The following is a 20,574-nucleotide window of genomic DNA, read 5'->3' as shown; positions in this document are numbered from 1 at the left end:
TGGTGTTGCACTGAGCTCTTCAAATATTTAAACTAAATAATTGTAATAGAGCCCATCCCTGTAATGCGTAATCACTCTGTATGTTACACATTTCAATAAACGCCAGAAATTTGCATTTTCATATCACAAAAGTAATCATCCGCTGTGTTTACAGACGATCCGTTTCGCTCCGCCAATCATATTCATCTCCTGTGTTCCGCCTCCCGCCCCGATCGAGCGAATATGGGCGGTCCTTCATTCCTTTAGCCAATCAGAGTATGTATCTGAAAACACGTTGCGCGCCGCCGACAAGCGACCCAGCGCGAGTATACTAGGCCGCTCGTCTCTCGTGTGATCGAACGTCTTTGCGGCGTACACATCCGCTCCGTTCCCGGGAACATCAACGAGATTAGAGGTGAACTCAACTTCATTCCAATGGCACACGAGGGTCCTCTGGATCTCCTTTGAGCTCTGCCGATCGCTGCGCTCAAACCCGTGAGTACTGATGTAAATGCACTCTTAGGTTTATTTTAAGACACGGGATATGTCGCGCGTGTTCACGTCGTGTTTATGTAACACGAGCAGATAATGGGAACAGAATAGGTCGGTTTCTCTTTTGATCGAAAGCTCCGCAAACCATCATGTAGACGCAACTTTACGCAATCGGAAGACTGTTGTTGTGATGTTTAGCCACCGCGCTTTTGGTGGGCGAATGTATAGCGGGCTCTAACGCAGAACGAGATCGCGCTTTTAATGTTGTAGTGTAATGATAAAGCGATACATTATTGCGCTGTGACGATAAAAGGATACATTGTTGCTTCGTGACCATAAAAACGATACATTTGAGTTCTGTAATGATAAAAGCGATACATTGTTGCGGGTCTGATCGGATGCGGGGCACGCGGCTGTCATAATGCAGTTCCACGGTCCGTAATGCAACCCAGAGCCCCGCGTAAAAATCCACTGAGCTTAAAAACACGACTGCAGGAAACCACCGTGGAATTACTGTAATGAAAAGATTTAAGCAGGCAAGAATGGATAATGCGTACTCGATGTTGTAGAACAAGTGTCGCGAGCTATTCTAAGCGAAGCTGTTTTTGAACGCAACTTCAAATTGTGTATTTTATGATTGTGGTTTACGCGTATAGCATGTTAGGTGTTTGTGTAAAGCGCTGAGGCAGAAATCGCACATTAACGCATCTAAATTTGGCCAGTTCGTCGAGTCGCTCCTTGGCACCAGCTACACACCCTCATGTCACTTGAAACTCAAATGACTTTGTGTATGTCTAAATAACAAAGCTGCTCTTTTTGTTACAACCAGGATGTATGGGAATCACCATGTGTAAAGAGCATTTTTCTTTGGTCATGTCTCCTCTGACCCAGAGCAGTGGGTTTTCGATTGGTTTGCGTTTGGACCTTAATTTTACATTGGGCATGACGTGATAACTCAACAGACTATCAAAATAGTCTTGTGCCGTTCTTATGAGCTCTTGGACCAATAGTATGCAAAATTATTAAAAAGATATTTTCCCTCCCCAAAATTAGACAGAATGTTAGTGATTGACCACTACAGTCCCCATTCACAAAAATTGTGGAAGAGCAGCCTTACCATTCTACAAAATATTTTTCTAATATTCCATAAAATAAAGTCTTGTTGGTTTAGAGTCACATGAGGGTGAATCAGTTCATCACCAAAATGCTTTGTGGTTTGCCCTTTTTTATCCTTGTTGTTGCAAATGAATCCATATTTATTGTAGTCTGTGTCGAATTCGTTCTTGCATACTTGCATGGTCTCTGAAGAGGAGGGCATGGCACGCAACCTGCCCTTGTTGGCATTTAATTTATTTGACTATTTGCTGTGGAGTGGCAGATAAATTTGCACCAAAATAACATGGTGTGATCACCCTTTTACGTTAGCAACACGATATTTGAAGATGTCATCTGCCATTGGAAAACACATATTGTCCCCCCACCATCAGTGTGTCAAAGCAGCCGTTAATTATATTGTCCCATAATGCAGACCCCAGTGTGCTCTAATACACACGGTGTTAGTGTTGTTAATAGTGTTGTTGGGTGTCCATGAGTTAACCTGAGATTCTGTGCCATCTGATGGGCGGTTGTTCTCTGCCGTGCCTCTGCGGAAAAAACAATAGTGGATGATTCACTCAGAGATGGCCAATCTCATACTGCTTGCATCCTTTAGTCAGATGTGTCCTAAAGACTAGAAGCTCATATTTGTGTCCTAATTATGACTCTGAATGCTGCAGTAATCAGATGGGCTACGACATTACGAACAGATTATGTAAAAAAGCTTTTGATCTTTTTTTATTTGACTCTCAGCTTTCTGTGTTTAATTGGATGTTCATTAAGTGTCCAGCTATTCTGCTTCTTTGTTGTCATTGCTTTAGCCGCCCTCAATAATTATACATTGATACATACATTTTATTTGAGTCTTAGACCTAAGTTTGTTAAATTGTCCCTGTAGGTCAAAAAGGGCATAATGCTGGCAGCGCTAACATCAAAGGGATTCAGTTGTTAGGGAATGCATGAACTGACGCAACATATATGTATATAAATTTGTGCATGCAGTACATGCAATGTTTAGGTCGCTGTATAACAAGTGTCTTATCGGTCGCATGGCACGACTGCATGCTTGTTAGCAGCTTGTGTAGGGCCACGGCATCGTGCGCGTGTGCAGCGCATCCGTTAATCAGTTTTCGACCGGCTCATTTACAGCGACATGGAGAGATTCCTGTGCTGCGTTCTTTATTCGTTAGACACGGATGGGTTTAGCCACAGGGCGCACAGAAAGTGAATATTGGGTGTCTCATGTAATGTCAAGTTCGGAGTTGAAGGTTAGGTTTCTTGGTGTATTTGTTCCTCTCTGTACGCCAAACATGTCAGATTGAATTTCATCTCATCAATTGACTTTACTTTGAATGTTCATTGGGCTAACGAAAATACACAGGACATGACACGGGCGCTGTTGTTTGAGGCTGTGAAATAATGGATCTGTACGGTTGCCAAATAAATCAATGTGATGAGACTTTTGTGTTGCATGCAAGCAGGCTGGGGCCTTGCAGATTTGTAACAATGTAAGTCTATTGAATCTTCATATTTTTTGCATTTTGAAGCAGTTATAAAGTGTATTAAAATGCATTGGAAATCTAATTAAAAGGGCATTTTTATTTAACATAATAGACCAAAATATATGAATATTTTTGAGTGATAAAGATGTCGTCACGTTTTCGCTTCTTTGCCAAAGGAGATAACGTATTTACAAAACGCACTCTGTAGAGCAGTTTGTCCGTTTAGGGCTACTGTAGAAACGACATGTAAGGGGCCCACGGTGTCTGTAGATAGAAATAACTCATTCTAATCAAGGTCTTTATACACATCTGAATACATAGTTATGTATATTATATCGCAATAGAAAAATAATTACACACAGCACCTTTAAGCTATGAAAGGTTTAAGCAAATCTCTGACCTTAACGTTCTGTTTGATGGCCGTTCTGTTAAATTCAAGCGGCGCTTTTAAACTGCTCACTGTTGATGTTTTTGACTTCTTTTTTGTTAATATTTGGAAAGTGTGGCTAAAAGTTATGTTAAAGCTGGCGAATAAAGTTTTAAGAGGAGATTTATTGGACTGGAAGTATCGGCCCTTCGATGAGTTCTCTCTAAAGGCTGGGGGCTCCTTTATTCAGACTAATTGGGCAGCAGCAAGACCCATAGAAACGAAGGCACGTGATTCAGAGTTTTTGTCACAGTCCCGGTGATGAAACCATGGGCTGGGACATCCTGAAAGCCTCCCGCAGGGCACATCATTGCCGCCCCATCTCCCCGTCACAAAATCTGGGTGATGCTGAACCTTCAGGTTTGCAGACAGAACCGGTTGCGTAATTCCTTTTTAGAACAAGTAAATGGCCCTAAGAAAGTACACCAATCGCATCAGCTGCACTTAGACGGGCTGGGCCGCGGCCAGCATTTATTTTGCAACCCGTTTCATAATTTTTTATTCAAAAGAAACCAACCAAGGGGGGTTGGCTTCCCGCGTATGACAATGTCTGGATCTATGAAGCGTGTCGGGTGACTACTTCATTTGATGAGATTCTCAGAGCTCCCCAAGTAGAATGTTAGCAGCGCTCAAAGGTCGTTCTTTCAGCTCGGAGCGGATAAGACACCTTAAGGGGACACTTTCCAGCATTTAAAATGATTGCGTCATTCATATTTATAGTGCACAGTCACAGAATGATCCTAACCGCTCGATCTTGTTTGTTACGAAAACGTCTCATCAACGCTGATGTTTCTGTCCATAGTGAAGGCAAAAATTATTTGAAGTTATGTAAACAAATGAGCTGCTGCAGTACTTTTATAAATACATTTCATTTTTGTGGGATGTAAATAACAGTGCTTTTTATTGCAGTTTTTCTTAGAAAGGAAAAACTCACCTTTGTGTGATGTCCATCACAACAAGATCGTGCTGGTCTCTATGCCAATGTGTCATTATTAGGGATGTAACGATTCACTCAGCTCACGATGCGATGTGATTCACGATTCTGATCTCACGATGCGATTTATTCACGATTTACTCACGATTTATTTTTACAAAATGAGTTGAAACAAATTAGAAATGAACAACTTCCCTTGCATTATTTCTTAAATGCTTCACGTTTCTTTGTATAGTAAAATTATGTTTTATTTCAAATAACAAAACTAAACTGCAATTTTATAACAAATTAATAATAGAAAAAGTCTCTTTAATATAAACAAACTAATACTGTCTGTGCTTTTCTTGGATTTTTTTGCATTTAAGAAATATCAGCATGTCCACGTTTAGGTTTACAGTGAACATGGCGGCCCCTGCTGTTCATAAAATGTATTGCTATTCAGTTCACACCTCAACCGATTTGAATCGTCACACATTACGGTGAATCGTTACATCCCTAGTCATTATATATGGTGTAAAACATATAGGCTAATAATGGTGATTTTTCTAAACTATGCAACGTCTGAAGTTTTATCTACAATTTTGTAATGTTTTGAATTTTGCATTTTTGATTTTGTTCCAAGTACTGTGATACTATTGCATTGTGAGCATTGTGTTTTGTATCGAATCATGCGCTGTGTGTATCGTTGCACCCCCAGTTATGTCATCTGCCTCTTCGCGAATGTTCTTGAACATTGTGTTGGTTTCCAGTGTTTTCATTTGTTGCAAAGCAATGTGTTTTTTAATTGTTGGTGTTTGTTTGAGATGCTACTGCATGCTTGAAATAAAACTCTTTGGATCTGGTTTCGGAGAGTCTAAGAGGTGTGTTGTTAAATACAGCCAGACATGTAAACACAACGTGGACGTGTGTGTAAATACAGCATGACATGTTTGCTTGGACCATCAGTATGAGGTCTTGGCCCATAATTAACTGACATCAGTAAGCAGCAAGCACCAGTGATGAATGTACCTAGACATACAATCCAATTCCCAATAGAGCAGTCGGTTTATATGAAGGAACCAAAGAGTGATTGCCAATTTTAGTCTTGATATACTTTATTTGATCATGCCAAAAGTGGTGCGTTTGATTTTGTGTGGCACATCTTAAGATCAGGGTCTGGAACAGTGCAGATTCAGCTGCTATAGCGGTTCAGTTATCTTTTCCTTGAAGGTGACGCTAAAAAGGCACGTGTTGTGTTCTGTTCCACTCTTATTGAAATGTGCATTGGTACGCCAATTTAAACCAGATATCCAATTACAAAACAAGTCGAGAAAATAGGGAGCTGTGTCGGCACCGAGAACCCTGTGGTTAGTGTGCCGTCAAGAAGTGGTTCGAGTTCGAGTATCTCTGCCCAATGCTTTCCTATCAACTCTACACTGTCCTGTCCCGATAAATGGTGTAAAACCCCTTAAAGGGATACTTCATGCAAAAATTTAAATTCTGTCATCATTTACTCACCCTCGGATTGTTCCAAACCTGTATAAATTTCTTTGTTCTGCTGAACACACAGGTCCAGAAAGATATCTGGAAGATTGTCAAATCTCACCCCCCATTGACTCCCATTAGGGCTGGGCGGAATGATGGAATATGCTGTTACCGTGGAATAAAATGTCAACCGTAAGAGATTTTTCTATTCCGTGGTATGTAAATAAGTGGGCGTGGTTAACCCGGTGCTCTGCAAGTTGGGAGTTATGATGAAAAAAAACACGTGAATTAATGCACCCACAACAAAGTAACAAATCAAATACTCTTTTGACCTTCTTTCAGTCTGTAGTTTCGTGATTCGATCCAGTCCGACGCTTTCTCTCTCACCCGCAGTGCTCGTGCAGGGGTGCAGGTGTCTGCGTGTGCAAAAAAGCTCATTCTCAAGTATTTCAGAAGTCAGATTGTGTTGTAAAGCTGTTAACGGTTTTATTAAAGTACTTTAGGCGAGCCGAGGCGGTTGAAATGCGCGATGATGCTCACAGCATGAGTGCTTTGACGTGACACGCCGCAAACCCCCGTTTTGGGAGACGCGTGCGTAGTCACCAGAGACTCGCAGTGCAAAGACAAGCGCGAGAATAAACAAACCTAAAGACCGCAACACACAAAAAATGTGCATCTAATAGAGAGTGAAGAGCGATGAAGACCTAGAGTACAGACCCCATGAACACCACACAGCAAAATCGCCAGTGTTAAAAAGGGTCAAATTAACTAATCCACACTTTGAGTGTTCATTCAAATGAACTGTAGTAAATAAATAAATTAAGTCAATCTAAGAAACATGAGGTATAAGATATAGAATTTTATTGGGAGATTGTTACCGAAATAAAATGACTCATTCTAGGGAAAATAAATACTATGGGAGTTAGGGGTGGGCGGAATGACCAAAAATCTATTTCATGATAGATTTTTGGTCATTCCGCCCACCCCTAACTCCCATAGTATTTATTTTCCCTACTATGGCAGTAAATGGAGGGTGAGATCTGACATTCTTCCAAATTTCTTCCTGTGTGTTCAGCAAAACAAAGAAATTTATACAGGTTTGGAACAATCTAAGGGTGAGTAAATGATGACAGAACTTTCATTTTTGGGTGAAGTATCCCTTTAATTTAAAGGGATACTTTAACTTAAAGGGATACGAAGGGAGCTGTGATTTATTTTTTTATTTTTTTTCTGGAATACACTCGGTTCATGATTTGATAAAGTACATGATGACAAAAAAGTCCCAAACTATACACAAAGAAAAAACATCACATAATGTAAATAAATTGTCACAGAATAACTACATTTTGACAAAAATCTCAGGTCCTTATAATTCCGAGGCGACATACCTTTTGTTGTGCAAACAACTTTGTTATAATTTAAACAAATGATTAATCATGTTAACTTAATTTCATTTAATTAACATTCTGCAATTAAATTAACAAGAATTGTATAGGCCCTGTTCCTGAAAAATGAAAGTGCATTTTGAACAAAATTTTGAATTAAATTGGGATTAAACGGTATTAAACAGACTCGATGTCATAAACACATATATTGAAGATGTATTGATACACCCCTAACATCCCATGTTAATGATGACAGGCCGAAAGAGTTTGTGGTAAACAATTAATAAAAAACACTAATGTTGAGTCCAAGGTTACATATTATGTGACGATTAAACCAGCTTTTTCATTGAAAATGTCAAATTGCATAGCATTGTTTTGGGCATTAGAAGACTTGAAGCCCCAGATTGGTTGGACTCTGCGTGAGACAAACATCCTCAGATAGCAGCGGTGAAAGATTCTCTTCCGTATCCGTCAACACAGTGCACTTCACAACAATTCAGGCCTTTTGTATCTAATGCAGTAAAATAACAACAAGAGGGCAAGTCTATATCTGCAAGTCATACATATGCTGTTCCTCTCCCACAGAGTCCTTGATGGAAGAACGTGTAGGTCTCAGATAAAATAAAAGATCTATGAATAATACACCTGAATCTGATGTCCTGTGGGAAAAAACAACCCTCTTTAGTTTTTCACCAGCCCACCCTGAGTGCACTAGTATCTGCTTTAAATGACTGAGGCTGTTGTAGTTGGCACACAATGTTCGCTTGAATCAAAAAACAAGTCAAGCTTGCCACACGGAGTTGGGCATTGAAATGGACATTTACGTTTGTGCATTTGGCAGATGATTTTGTCCTAAAGCTGTACATTTTTATCAGTGTACTGTAATCTCTAGGAGTTTTGCATTGTTTTCGCAATGTTGTACCAAGAAAGCTACATGAACGACTTGGACTATAACTAACTGTTTTTATGTTGTTAATCTGTCAAGGTTTTCCACTGCGACATTAAATTGAGGACAGAAAAAATGTAATTTGATTCAAATGGGATTTTAAAGCATGTTATTCTACATTTTCATTAGATCTCTTTTGCAAACAATATGCAAAATCTTAAAAGCACTTCCATTTGACATTTATCGCTTGAGTGGCAATTCAAAACTGCTTGTTTGTTCTTTCTGTTGTCAGAGTTTAAGAATGAAAGCATCAAGATTTACTACTGCCATATTTTGTCCTGTCCTGCTGTTTCTGCTTGTGTTGTGGACAGAAGGCTGAAACGAGCATCTAAGCGTTTTTCTGCAACCCAGCGATTGGCCGAAAGTGGATTCCCTGGGAGCCATTGTTCTGTTGGAGGCAGTGCAGCCATCTGCTCTTTTCGCAGTGTCTTTGTACAAGCTGCCTCACTGTTTCTGTCCACTCTTTATCTCCTCAGCACTCTTAGATGTTTATGGAGACTTTGTCACGTGCCCCTCTGGTTTGCAGCAAAGGCTCTGTCATGGTCCGGGTGTGTGTATGTGAGATTGTGTGAGATCGTAGTAACGCTGGATTATGGTGATGTAACATGATCGGTGATGTCAGTTTCACATGGACGGACACGCACCATGCCATAACATCTCTGCGGCACAAACGGGTACAGATGCTGCTATTGATGCATGATAGAGTTTTTGTCTGTGTTTTATTTGTAAATATTAGTGTTTGTAAATGTAAATAGTTTTACATTCACAAACAATTCACTTCAGACAGAGCCACATGCTGCAGAACACAAGCTCGGATGTGTTCAGTTATCGCCGCTCCATCGCGACCATTAGATGCTGTTGGCGACATCACCCCAATTATGCGGGTCGTGGATTGGCTTTTAGGAATTAAAATGTAATGAATAATTGATTGCAGATGCCTAAATGTGGATTCTGACTGTTCTGGTCACCTGAGGCTGCTGTAGGGTTGCTTCGATGAATAATATTTCTGAACTTAAATTTGACTTCTTCAACAACATAATTAACCGGTATGTTTGGCTTTCTGTGAAAACAGTAGATTGTGGACGTGCTGTCAGTTTTAGACTTTTTTTTCTTTTGTGCTTCACCTTCTCTATCATTGAGACTGTCGATTCTGTAGTGGTGCAGTGCCGTAAACACGGCTTTGAATTAATACTGGTTCTCGATTCCCAACTCTGGTTAGAAGAGATGTCCTCATCTGAACTCTTACTTTTCATTCTGACGTGACTGCTTACAGTTTTTTCCGTTTTGATGGATGAGTCAGTATGTTTTTTCCTCTTACAGGGCTTGCTTCGTGCTCAAGGTCAGAGCTTGATGGTGACCCGAGAACCGTCAGAATGAGTTTGTTGTTTCTTGCGAAAGTTGTCTCGCTTACAGAACTGCTCCTCGGAGTTCTGCAACATTACAATTTTGGGGCGCTTCTCAATTCCCCCCGGTCTCTCATTTGTGAGGATATATGACGCTGCCCGTCGTCCTGACCGAAACCTCAGTGCTTGTCAGGTGAACCTGGTATTGGCTGATGAAAAAGTAATGAAATGGCTGGAAAAAATAGATTGTTAACTGCACTCCTGACAGCTTGTGACGGCTGGTTGCGAGTTTTGGGACATTTTAAGTCTGTTTTGTGCTGCAGCATGTGTTACATATGATACAGTATAAGGTAGAGATTACAGACCACATTTTGAAAAATATATGAGAATAGTACCAAAGCTCAATATTGCGGCTGTATTATTGGAATCCAGTTTTTAAACCTTTCTTATCCTCAAGGCAATAGAAGCTGCATTTGCTTTACTAAACAAGCTAATGTAAATAAAGGAAATGTCCATAGGATATCTGTTGTCTTACGATTCAGAGCAGTTTTATTTTTTTGTCTTTAAAACAAATGACCATTTAGGCTATTTCACATCAACAAAGAAGTTTGCCAAATTGCTTTCCATGATCATTTTCAATGTTTACTTTTAGCCACGACTCACAAGAGGCTCTGTGTTACCATGGTTTTACTACAGTTACAACCAAAAAACATGGTAACTGTAGTAAAACAATGGTTATCACAAAATAACCATGGTTTGTAAAAACCATAGTAGACGTTGGTTACTGTAGTAAAACCATGGTTTTGCCCCAAGTAATCAGTGCACCAAAAAACCATGGTTACTACACTGGTACCACAAAAAAACCATGGTTAATTTTCGTAAGGGACTGTAGTTATACCACGGGTAAAATGTCTTTTTGGTAAACCCCTGTAAGTAGTCTCACACAGCAGCAACCTTTCCATGTCGTATAATAAAGGCAGTTCCAGTCATTGTCCCAGCATGAAGCAGAACAGCCCTCCAGAAATCATTTCCAATCCTTTAAAAGGTTTCTTCCTTATTTGCTTTCATACTGGAGTCACCTGAGGTGCTGAATGTCTGTGAAAAAGAATTCCTCTGTTGCTTTGCTTGAAATGACAGCCACTAACTCTTTTGTGCCCTGTAACGCTCTTATGTTTTTATTCTCCTGTTTGGTATCGGGGTCACATTTCAACGACCGGGCTCGTATTTTGAACGTAGACCAGTAATGAAACCGGAATACCAAAACAATGTCAGCTGAAATGAGGTGTATTCTGGACAAGCAGAGGGTTCCTGTTTATTTCGCTCTTGTCACCGGCTTTGCCGAGATGGTTCATCTATTTATGGTATTCAGATGACTTGATGTTTTTTCTCTCGTTCTGTCTGAGTTTTTCAGCATGTTTAGCTCTCTCTCTCTCTCTCTCTCTCTCTCTCTCTCTCTTCTTGTCTCCAATGATTCACTCGGGAGAATGTGCTGCACAGTGTTTTCTAGATCATGTCAATCACTGCCAAGTTGTACTCTTTCTCTGTGTATATTTTACCGCACTGGCTGCTCTCGTAAAATGAGGTGATGGGTGTTGCTGTGGTTTTACCTACTTGAACCGGCTGCATGATTATGACAAAAAGCATAACGATTATTCACCTTGATATTGTAATTGAGATTATTACTTTGAAGATTTGAAATGTTTTATAACTTTCTGTGACGCAGCTGCATGACATATTCTTTCTATAAACAAACATCCAAAAAACAAATAAGATAATGTAAATAACAAATAATTATGGGAGTTATGTTGTCAATAAAAAATCCAAAACTAATAGCTTAAAGACATCTCAAGGTAGGGCAGGGCGATTCATTGAAAAGTAATCGAAACCGACATTAAGAATCTCTAACCGACGTAATTTTTCAATGTCGGTGTAGCGCGTTCGCTGTTAGAAGGAAGGAAGAGGACAAGGTTGGCGAGTCTGACACAGCTTTATTCCAAAAACCAAACGAAACAGAGCACCCAAAGTAAACAGTATAAACGTCCCCGGCTTCTCTCTCAGCCTGGCTTGTGTCGCTCGGAAGTCAGCGCAGGTCCTCCTGGCTGACTGGAAGGTTTGGGTCGGTGGCAGCTCGTGTGGAGTCCGTCTCTTCTCTCCCATTGTGCCTTCCTCTGGTGCTTATATCCTCTCTCCGCGCCCTTACTGGAACGAGACACAGGTGTTGGTCGTCTGTAATTACTCCACTCACTTACCGCTCGTCTCCCGGCTCTCTCTCCTGCTGCACACCTCGCTACACCACGCTCCCCTCGCCACATACCCCCACCGCCTGACTCAGGCCGGGGAACCGGCCGGCCTGCCGCCCCCCCCCCCATTCCTGGAGAGGAAGTCGGCTACAACCATTCGCGCCCCCGGTCTGTGGACCACCTGGAACTTAAAAGGCTGCAGCGCCAGATACCAACGGGTGATCCTGGCGTTGGTATCTTTCATGCGGTGGAGCCACTGCAGGGGAGCGTGGTCCGAACAGAGGGTGAACTCCCGGCCCAGGAGGTAGTACCTAAGGGTGAGAACGGCCCATCTGATGGCCAAACATTCCTTTTCAATAGTGCTGTACTTAGCCTCTCCCTTTGAGAGCTTGCGGCTAATGTACAGCACTGGCCGCTCCTCACCCCCCACCTCCTGTGCCAGGACAGCACCCAGGCCTCTGTCCGACGCGTCAGTCTGCAAAACAAAAGGGAGAGCGAAGTCAGGAGAGTGTAATAGCGGCCCGCCACACAGGGCAGCCTTCACTTGGGAGAACGCCTGCTGGCACTTCTCTGACCATTGGACCGGATCTGGCGCCTCCTTTTTAGTAAGATCAGTCAGCGGGCTGGTGAGGTCCGAATAGTTGGGCACAAACCGTCTGTAATATCCCGCCAGCCCCAGGAACTGTCTTACCTCCTTTTTGGTCTTGGGACTCGGGCAGGTCGCAACGGCTGCGGTCTTATTAATTTGCGGCCGCACTTGCCCGTGCCCCAAGTGGAAGCCCAGATACCTAACCTCCACCCGCCCAACCGCACACTTCTTCGGGTTGGCCGTGAGGCCGGCCGCCCTCAGCGCACCCAAAACCGCCCTCAAGTGTTGGATATGCCGCTGCCAGTCATTGCTATAAATGATGATGTCATCCAGATAGGCAGCGGCATATGCCGTATGGGGACGGAGGATACGGTCCATGAGGCGCTGAAAGGTGGCCGGCGCCCCGAACAACCCGAACGGAAGCGTTACAAATTGGTGCAAACCGAACGGCGTGGTGAAGGCAGTTTTTTCTTTAGATAATGGCGATAGGGGGATCTGCCAGTACCCTTTCGTTAAGTCCAATGTCGAGTAAAAACGAGCCGTGCCTAGCCGGTCCAGCAACTCATCGACCCGTGGCATTGGATAGGCATCGAATTTCGATACCGCGTTCACCTTGCGATAATCCACACAGAACCTGACCGAGCCGTCCGTCTTGGGAACCAAAACTATCGGGCTCGCCCAGTCACTGTTGGATTCTTCTATTACCCCCATCTCGAGCATTGCCGCTAATTCCGTCTGAACCACATTTTTCTTGTGCTCAGGTAAACGATAAGGCCGGCTACGAACCACGACGCCCGGCACCGTCTCGATATGGTGCTGAATGAGTTTCGTGCGTCCCGGTAGGGGCGAGAACACGTCTGCGAATTCCGCTTGCAACTTGGCAATGTCCGTGAGCTGGGAGGGTGAGAGGTGATCTCCCCCCGGAGCCAGAGCGATGGACTGCGGTTTTGTATTCGCTTCTGGTCCCAGATCATCCTCTCCACTAATTACCGTCGCCAGCAACACGGGCTCCACCTCCTGCCATTTTTTAAGGAGATTGAGGTGGTAAATTTGACGCGCCCCGCTCCTATCGGTCCGTATCACTTCATAATCAAGATCTCCCACTTGCCGTGTGACCTCAAACGGCCCTTGCCACTTGGCTAGTAATTTGGAACTCGAGGTAGGGAGTAATACAAGCACTTTTTCTCCCGGTGAAAATTTCCGGAGGTTGGTTCCCCTGTTATACAGCCGGCTTTGTTTATCCTGGGCCTGTAACAAATTCTCCATAGATAGCCGCCCCAGTGTATGGAGTTTTGTTCTCAGGTCCAGGACATGTTGAATTTCATTCTTGCTGTTAGAGGGTCCGTCCTCCCAAGTCTCTCTCAGGACGTCCAAAACCCCTCGGGGTTGGCGTCCAAAGAGAAGCTCGAAGGGGGAAAACCCCGTGGAGGCTTGCGGGACCTCACGCACAGCGAATAAGAGGGGTTCTAACCATTTATCCCAATTTTTGGCGTCCTCGTGTACGAACTTACGAATCATGGTTTTCAACGTGCGATTAAACCGTTCGACCAAGCCGTCTGTTTGAGGGTGAAAGACGCTGGTACGGACCGATTTAATGCCCAGTAATTCATACAGCTCGCGTATTGTGCGTGACATGAACGCCGTGCCTTGATCCGTGAGGATCTCCCGGGGGATCCCCACGCGGGAGATGACGCGAAACAGTGCCTCCGCCACGCTTTTAGCCGAAATGCTGTGGAGCGGCACTGCCTCGGGATATCGGGTTGCATAATCTACTAAGACTAATGCAAATCGATGTCCTCTCGCTGACCGCTCTAATGGCCCGATGAGGTCCATACCAATTCTATCGAAGGGGACCTGCATTAGCGGTAGAGGGCGCAATGGCGCTTTTGGGGAGGCCGAAGGGTTTACCAACTGACATTCACGACACGACGCGCACCATCTGCGTACGTTCTCGTGAATGCCCGGCCAAAAGAATCGGGCCATGAGGCGGTTTAGTGTCGAGTTTTGTCCTAAATGCCCCGCCATAGGATTACAATGTGCCGCCTGGAAAAGCATTTCCCGGCGGCCCCGTGGTACCAACAACTGGGTTGTATCTTCTTTTGTTTGAGCGTCTTGGGCCACTCGATACAACCGGTCTTTTATAATTGCGAAATAAGGGTAGGAGCGCGGTTGGTCAGGCTGGAGGGGTTGGCCGTCTACACAGCGAACCTGTTCCCAGGCGAACTTGAGGGATTCGTCCCGGGACTGTTCCAGAGGGAAGTCATCGCGTTCCGAGAGGATTCGCCCCTCGGAACCGCGCGCTTCCCCTGTAACAGCCTCTCCCGCCTGTACAACCGCGCCGACTCCCTGTGTCTTTGGACCCCAAGCGACACCCGCACACAAGTACCCCAATAATTCCGTAAATGCAGGCCAATTGGTTCCCAAGATCAGCGGGTGTCGTAGGTGTGGGTTAACCGCCACCTCCACTCTATGCTTTTCTCCCCGGAATTGAATAAAGACGGGGATTAAAGGGTATCTCACCACATCCCCGTGTATGCACCGTACCCGAACCATGCGGCTGTTATCCAATGCCCCGGGCCGAACCAGGCTTTGATGGATGGAGGTTTGGTTGCAACCGGAATCCACCAGAGCCGGGTATGTACCTCCCCCTATACTCACAGGAATTTGGTACTCTCCGCTCTGACCGGGGGCAGCCTGTGGCGTGTCGGGAACCCGGATCATCGTCCCGACCTCCATCACTGGACACCGATCGACCCAATGGTCCGGGTCCCCGCAGCGCCAACAGGCCGGCCCAGGCGTCTCCGCCATCCGAGTGGCGGGGAGTGGATCACGGGACGGGCGCGGAGAGAAATTGGACCCATTGCCTTCCGGGACTCCGCGGGGTGGAGCACGGTACGCGCTCGGGTAGCTCGCGGCCGGTGGGAACCGTCGCCGCGGCGGCACTCGTGGTGGACCGGGAGCCCGGGACCTGGGTGCAGGGACAGGAGGGAGAGAGAGAGAGAGAGAAGAGGGGGAGAGAGAAACAGCCTCCTTAGAGGAGAGAGAGACAGCCGGAAGGGATTCGCCAACCCCGGGGCACACCACCATCTGGTCTTCCGCCAGCTGGATGGCTGAGTCCAGCGTCGTCGGGCGGTGGCACTGGACCCACTCGGCCGTCTTCTTAGGCAGCCGGGCGATGAACTGCTCCAGCACCACGCGGTCGATGATGTCCTCGACGTCACCGTTCCCAGCCAGCAGCCATTTGCGGCACGAATCCCGGAGCTGGTGGGCCATCACGAAGGGACGGCCGCTTTCGCCCAGCCCCAGCGACCGGAATCGCTGCCGATGTTCCTCCGGGCTGCGGCCGACCCTCTGGAGGATGGCCCTCTTCAGGTCGTCGAAGACCAGGAGGTTCTGGATGGGCAGTGGCCGGGCCGCCAGCTGCGCCTCCCCCGACAGCAGAGGCAGGAGACGCCTCGCCCAATCCTCCGGGGGCCAGCCGCTAGTCTCCGCAGTCTTCTCGAAGAGGTCGAGGAACGCCTCTGGGTCATCCTCCGGCCCCATCTTCGATAGCGGCAGGAACGCGGCGGTTGTCGCGGGTGCGGTCGCCTCTGCCCGAACCCCCTGGCCCATCCAGCTCCGGAAGCTCTCGCGGTCCTCTCGCTGAGCCTGGAAGATGGTCTGGAATCGGAGCTCGTGGTCACTCCGCAGATCCAGCAGGGCCTGGTGTTGTTCGCGGTGGAGGACCGCGAGAGATGCGATGATGTCCGCAAACGGCGTGCCCGATGCTGCCTGCATGACGTCGGTGTCCCTCCTACTTCCTTCCCGGGTTTCGGCACCAGTGTAGCGCGTTCGCTGTTAGAAGGAAGGAAGAGGACAAGGTTGGCGAGTCTGACACAGCTTTATTCCAAAAACCAAACGAAACAGAGCACCCAAAGTAAACAGTATAAACGTCCCCGGCTTCTCTCTCAGCCTGGCTTGTGTCGCTCGGAAGTCAGCGCAGGTCCTCCTGGCTGACTGGAAGGTTTGGGTCGGTGGCAGCTCGTGTGGAGTCCGTCTCTTCTCTCCCATTGTGCCTTCCTCTGGTGCTTATATCCTCTCTCCGCGCCCTTACTGGAACGAGACACAGGTGTTGGTCGTCTGTAATTACTCCACTCACTTACCGCTCGTCTCCCGGCTCTCTCTCCTGCTGCACACCTCGCTACACCACGCTCCCCTCGCCACAGTCGGTTATTTCGATTACTTTCCTTTTAATATCCATGTCGACGCGTGCCGCTATAGCTCATTTTTTTCTTATCAGAGCAAAAGAGACTTAAAAAATTATATTTATTTTGGGCATACACATATATGTAAGACATTATTATACGCTTACAATAGCATCAAAATGTTGTTACTTTGTAAAATAAAGAAAATAAACAGGGCGCGTTGTCAGCCGTCTCCACTCCGCTCACATAAGTAATTTCTGAAATGCATTACTGATCCAAAACTCTGCGAATATTTATCACACAAACATGAAACGTATGTCTAAAGACAGCTTAAAATGTCTACTTTTAAATGACCCCATTCAAATGGAAATCAAATATTCTGTGTTTATGTAATATACGTGAAAGACAGGTACAGTTTTTACGAGACATTCTTCAAGGTCTGCTCCCGTTTAGTAATCACAAGACTTTTAGTCCAAAAATGTGCATATTGTGAGAAATATAGATATACTGAAACACGTTTACTATTATTTACACGTATTTCTTTAGACAGACTGATGAGTTGTAAGCTCCGTTCAACTAATAAAAACTCTGTTAAACTCCATCTGTTTCTTTCACGTGACAGCTCTTATGACGGCAGGACTGGTGTCTCCAGGCAGGGTCCTAAAGTACACCCCATTTCTCAGGACACATGCAGACAGATGATTTGCTGATTTGTGTTGCGTTTGGAGGAAATGTTTCCAAAAAATAACACAAAGATGTCTATTATTTGAAATGTTCAATAAATAACCGTAAACACTTAGTATTTTCTTTGATTATCTAAAGATAACATGAGATAAGAAATGTTTCATTAGAAAAAATACCCCACCTTTAGTTGGGCATATTTACACTACAAACCTTGTCAGTGATCTACGCGGGCAAAACACAAAGAAAAATAAACAAAACAAAATAATCGTTCAATAATCGTAATCGAGAGAAATTGTTCAATTAATCGAAATTTGGATTTTAGGCCAAATCGCCCAGCCCTACGTCAAGGTATTAATTCTCAGTTGTATCCGGTGCCCAAACACATTGCCAAAACGTACAGAAATGAGTGCAAATGGACTGCTGTAATTGAGGCTGTTGGCGATGATGTAATTGTTTCACCCGTAATTGTAATCCCGATTAGTTTTTCGATAAATTGTGCAGCCCTACTTGAACCGTAGTAAGACCGCTGTACATAGATATATAGCATCAGAATTTCGGGCTGCAAGATGGTTTGCAAATAACTAGTTGACTTTAAAACTTGAAAAAGTTATGTAGTCGATGTTTTACAAAATATTGAATCCCTATATGGATTTGCATTTGTTTTGAATGTGTGTACTGAGTTTTGGGACGTGCTTTCATCACTGCCATTATGTATTTTGAAATTGTACTGCATTGTCTGGTGGTGAGTGAATACAGAAGAACATTTTCTCCCTCTCTCTCTCTCTCTCTCTCTCCCTTCGTCTCCGTCTCTTCCTCCTGTCTCCCAGCATCTGAGTGACGGCTTCCGCCAGGAGCGCTCCGGCCACAGGGACTTATTTCCTTCCCTTCGCTAGCGCGGCTGACAGTTGTCTCTGACATATCGGGAATGCAGGGACTTGAATGTGATATTTTTGTCTCCTTGTGGGAATAACAGTTGTTTTCAAAATAAGAAGGCCTCATCATTTGTAAAGCACTTGCTGACGATCGCTTGCCTCTTCATTTGTTAATGATGGAGAGTTTTGCTTTCTGTTACATTGTTTCCATGGCATCTCTTTGTCACAGTGTGCTTGAGATAGCTGATGTGTACAAAGCTCTAAATTTAGGTCAAGCTGAGATGAGCCGCATAGACATCACACAGGTCGTCTCTGTATCAAAACCTTGTCAGCTGCCTACAGGCAGCATCAAAGGCGTCATAGGTGCGCTCAGGCGAAGGTAGGCAGCATCATTCAGCTTTGTCTCAAAGAGTTTTGGCCAAAGTTGTGGCAGTTTTGTTTTTTATTCACAGCGAAGGAAATCCTAGAATGTGCTTTATTCAGTTTCACAAAGTATTGGTTGAAAATGTCAGTCTAGTTAAATAGACTAAATGTTTTTTTTTGTGCTATGTAATTGTAATATCATTTTTTTTTATAAGATTTATTTGAGTGTCATCCTAATGTTCAGCTATTTTTAGTACTGCCTGTGTAGAACATTTAATATCTTTGGCATATATTTTTCTTTTAATGCAACTAGTGAATACTACTATTTAGTAAATAAATCAAATTTAGGTAAAAGTATTATAAATGTTAATACTTTCTGATCTTACTTTTCTCTCTTGCATTACTCTCGACTGATTGTAAGAATAAATAATTATTACTTTTTGTAATGTTTAGAAATCTGTTTACTGGTTCACCACTGAATAAAAGTCTTTCCGTTAAGATATTTAGCTCATTTTATTTTCTCCTTCACCATTTTGTGCCGTTTTTACACCATTCAAGTGCATGTGAGACAACGGCTTTTTTTTAATGAGGCGACAATCGCGTTCCTCGCTCTCAACCCACAGCTCTATATTTACAGCATCAGACTGACAGTAAAGGGTGGATGAGATTCAGTGATACCTTCATCATGACCTTCACATACCACGGCCTGCAGTGACCACCTGCTGGTCCAAATTAAAATGAAACTAATGTGGTTATACAAAATTCAAGCTAGCCTTGTTTGGGCAAAACATTGTACAGCCTTATTTTTTTACCAAACCCAACAATATAATTTTCACTGCATGAGTAACTGTTTAAGGATTTGTTTTTCGTTTGATTGACGGGAAGTTGTTTAGTGAAAATGCAACACCTTTAATAATTCAAGAATAGTCTTATTGTAAGGCTTGGATTCCCGATGGTTGGGTTTCTCCTGGTCTTTTATTCATGGGCTGGTTAATGCCGTGTATCGGGCGTATGAGAGGCGAGAGACAGATCTTCCACTCTGGGGTTTAGAAGCTGCAGACGCTGAAATGTTATGATGGTGTGAGGTATCTTCTCACTGACTTCATTATTGCATGCTGAATTAGTCAGAAGCCTTGAGATGGAGAGAGTCGACTCGGCAAAAGAACTGCCCTGAAAGAAAATCGACAAGGAGATGGGTAATGGCTACTTAATATTTAACAATATGATAGCACAAAGGGTTTTAATGGTTTTAATTTATATTTAGGTTGTTTATACAGTAATTTAGGGTCGGCTGTATGCAGTTAAAGAGAAACACTTGCCTTGTTTAATAAAACATTTTAGGGTGTTTTTTTTGCTTGTTTGAGGACACAGTTTCTCAATCTGAATAAATACTGTACGAGATATTAAAGCCTCTGGTAAAATACATTTAAAATTAATCTAACATAGAGGCCATCAGGCAAACATGTCTTACTTTCTGACCTTGTCCTTCATCTCTGGAGCTCCACAACCACCCCTCCACCCTGCTTTATTTATTTGACTTTGCAGTGACCTTGTGTTCTTTAGAAAGATGAGTGGACTATGAGTGTCCTTTGACACATCATGCCTGTAATGTCACTGTTCTGCTGACCGAGACCATGTCATCTTACTCAGCTCTTAGTTCATTTTATTTGACCTAGAAACTGTAATTGTTATGCATTAGGACTGGGCATCACACATTCATGGTTTATATTCTGTCGTAAATGAAGAAACATGGATATGAATGTTTGTTTTATTTGGTCACGATGTTTGCATTTCTGGACCAGTTTCTGTGTGACTTGCATATGAGAGCCTTGCAGATTTATTTACGTCTTTTTTAAAAGTTTGCTATAAATGGTTATATTGCTGCTGTGTATGTAACGATTCACCGTGAGCCAATTGAAAATCGATTATAATATGTGATGATTCAAGCCAGTTGAGATGTTATTTGAATCGAAATGCATGTTTTGAACAGCAGGGGCTGATATGTGATATTTCTTAAATGTAAAAATCCAAGAAAAGCACAGACAAAGTCTTAGTTTGTTTGTATTAAAGAGACT

The 20,574-nt window shown here is 43.9% G+C and overlaps 1 protein-coding gene across 18 annotated transcripts in view; it reads left to right on the top strand.

Moving 5' to 3' along the window:
* The window catches only part of adarb1b (adenosine deaminase RNA specific B1b), a 199,845-nt gene that overhangs the window by 82,954 nt on the left and 96,317 nt on the right, over nt 1–20,574 (top strand). For 2 of the 18 annotated variants that reach the window (XM_057335691.1, XM_057335675.1), the window contains exon 1: nt 269–474. The exons of 14 other annotated variants lie outside the window; for them this stretch is intronic. The gene's annotated coding sequence lies outside the window, so the exon portion shown is untranslated. Of the gene's footprint in view, nt 1–268; nt 487–8,728; nt 8,899–20,574 lie in introns of those variants that run through there. 2 more of the 18 variants (XM_057335693.1, XM_057335692.1) reach the window with 2 other exon arrangements.

The sequence above is a fragment of the Triplophysa rosa genome, linkage group LG6 (assembly GCF_024868665.1).
Source record: "Triplophysa rosa linkage group LG6, Trosa_1v2, whole genome shotgun sequence".
Classification (NCBI taxonomy): Eukaryota; Metazoa; Chordata; class Actinopteri; order Cypriniformes; family Nemacheilidae; genus Triplophysa; species Triplophysa rosa.
Note: the sequence above shows the minus strand (reverse complement) of the source record. Positions and strands in the feature narration are given on the sequence as shown.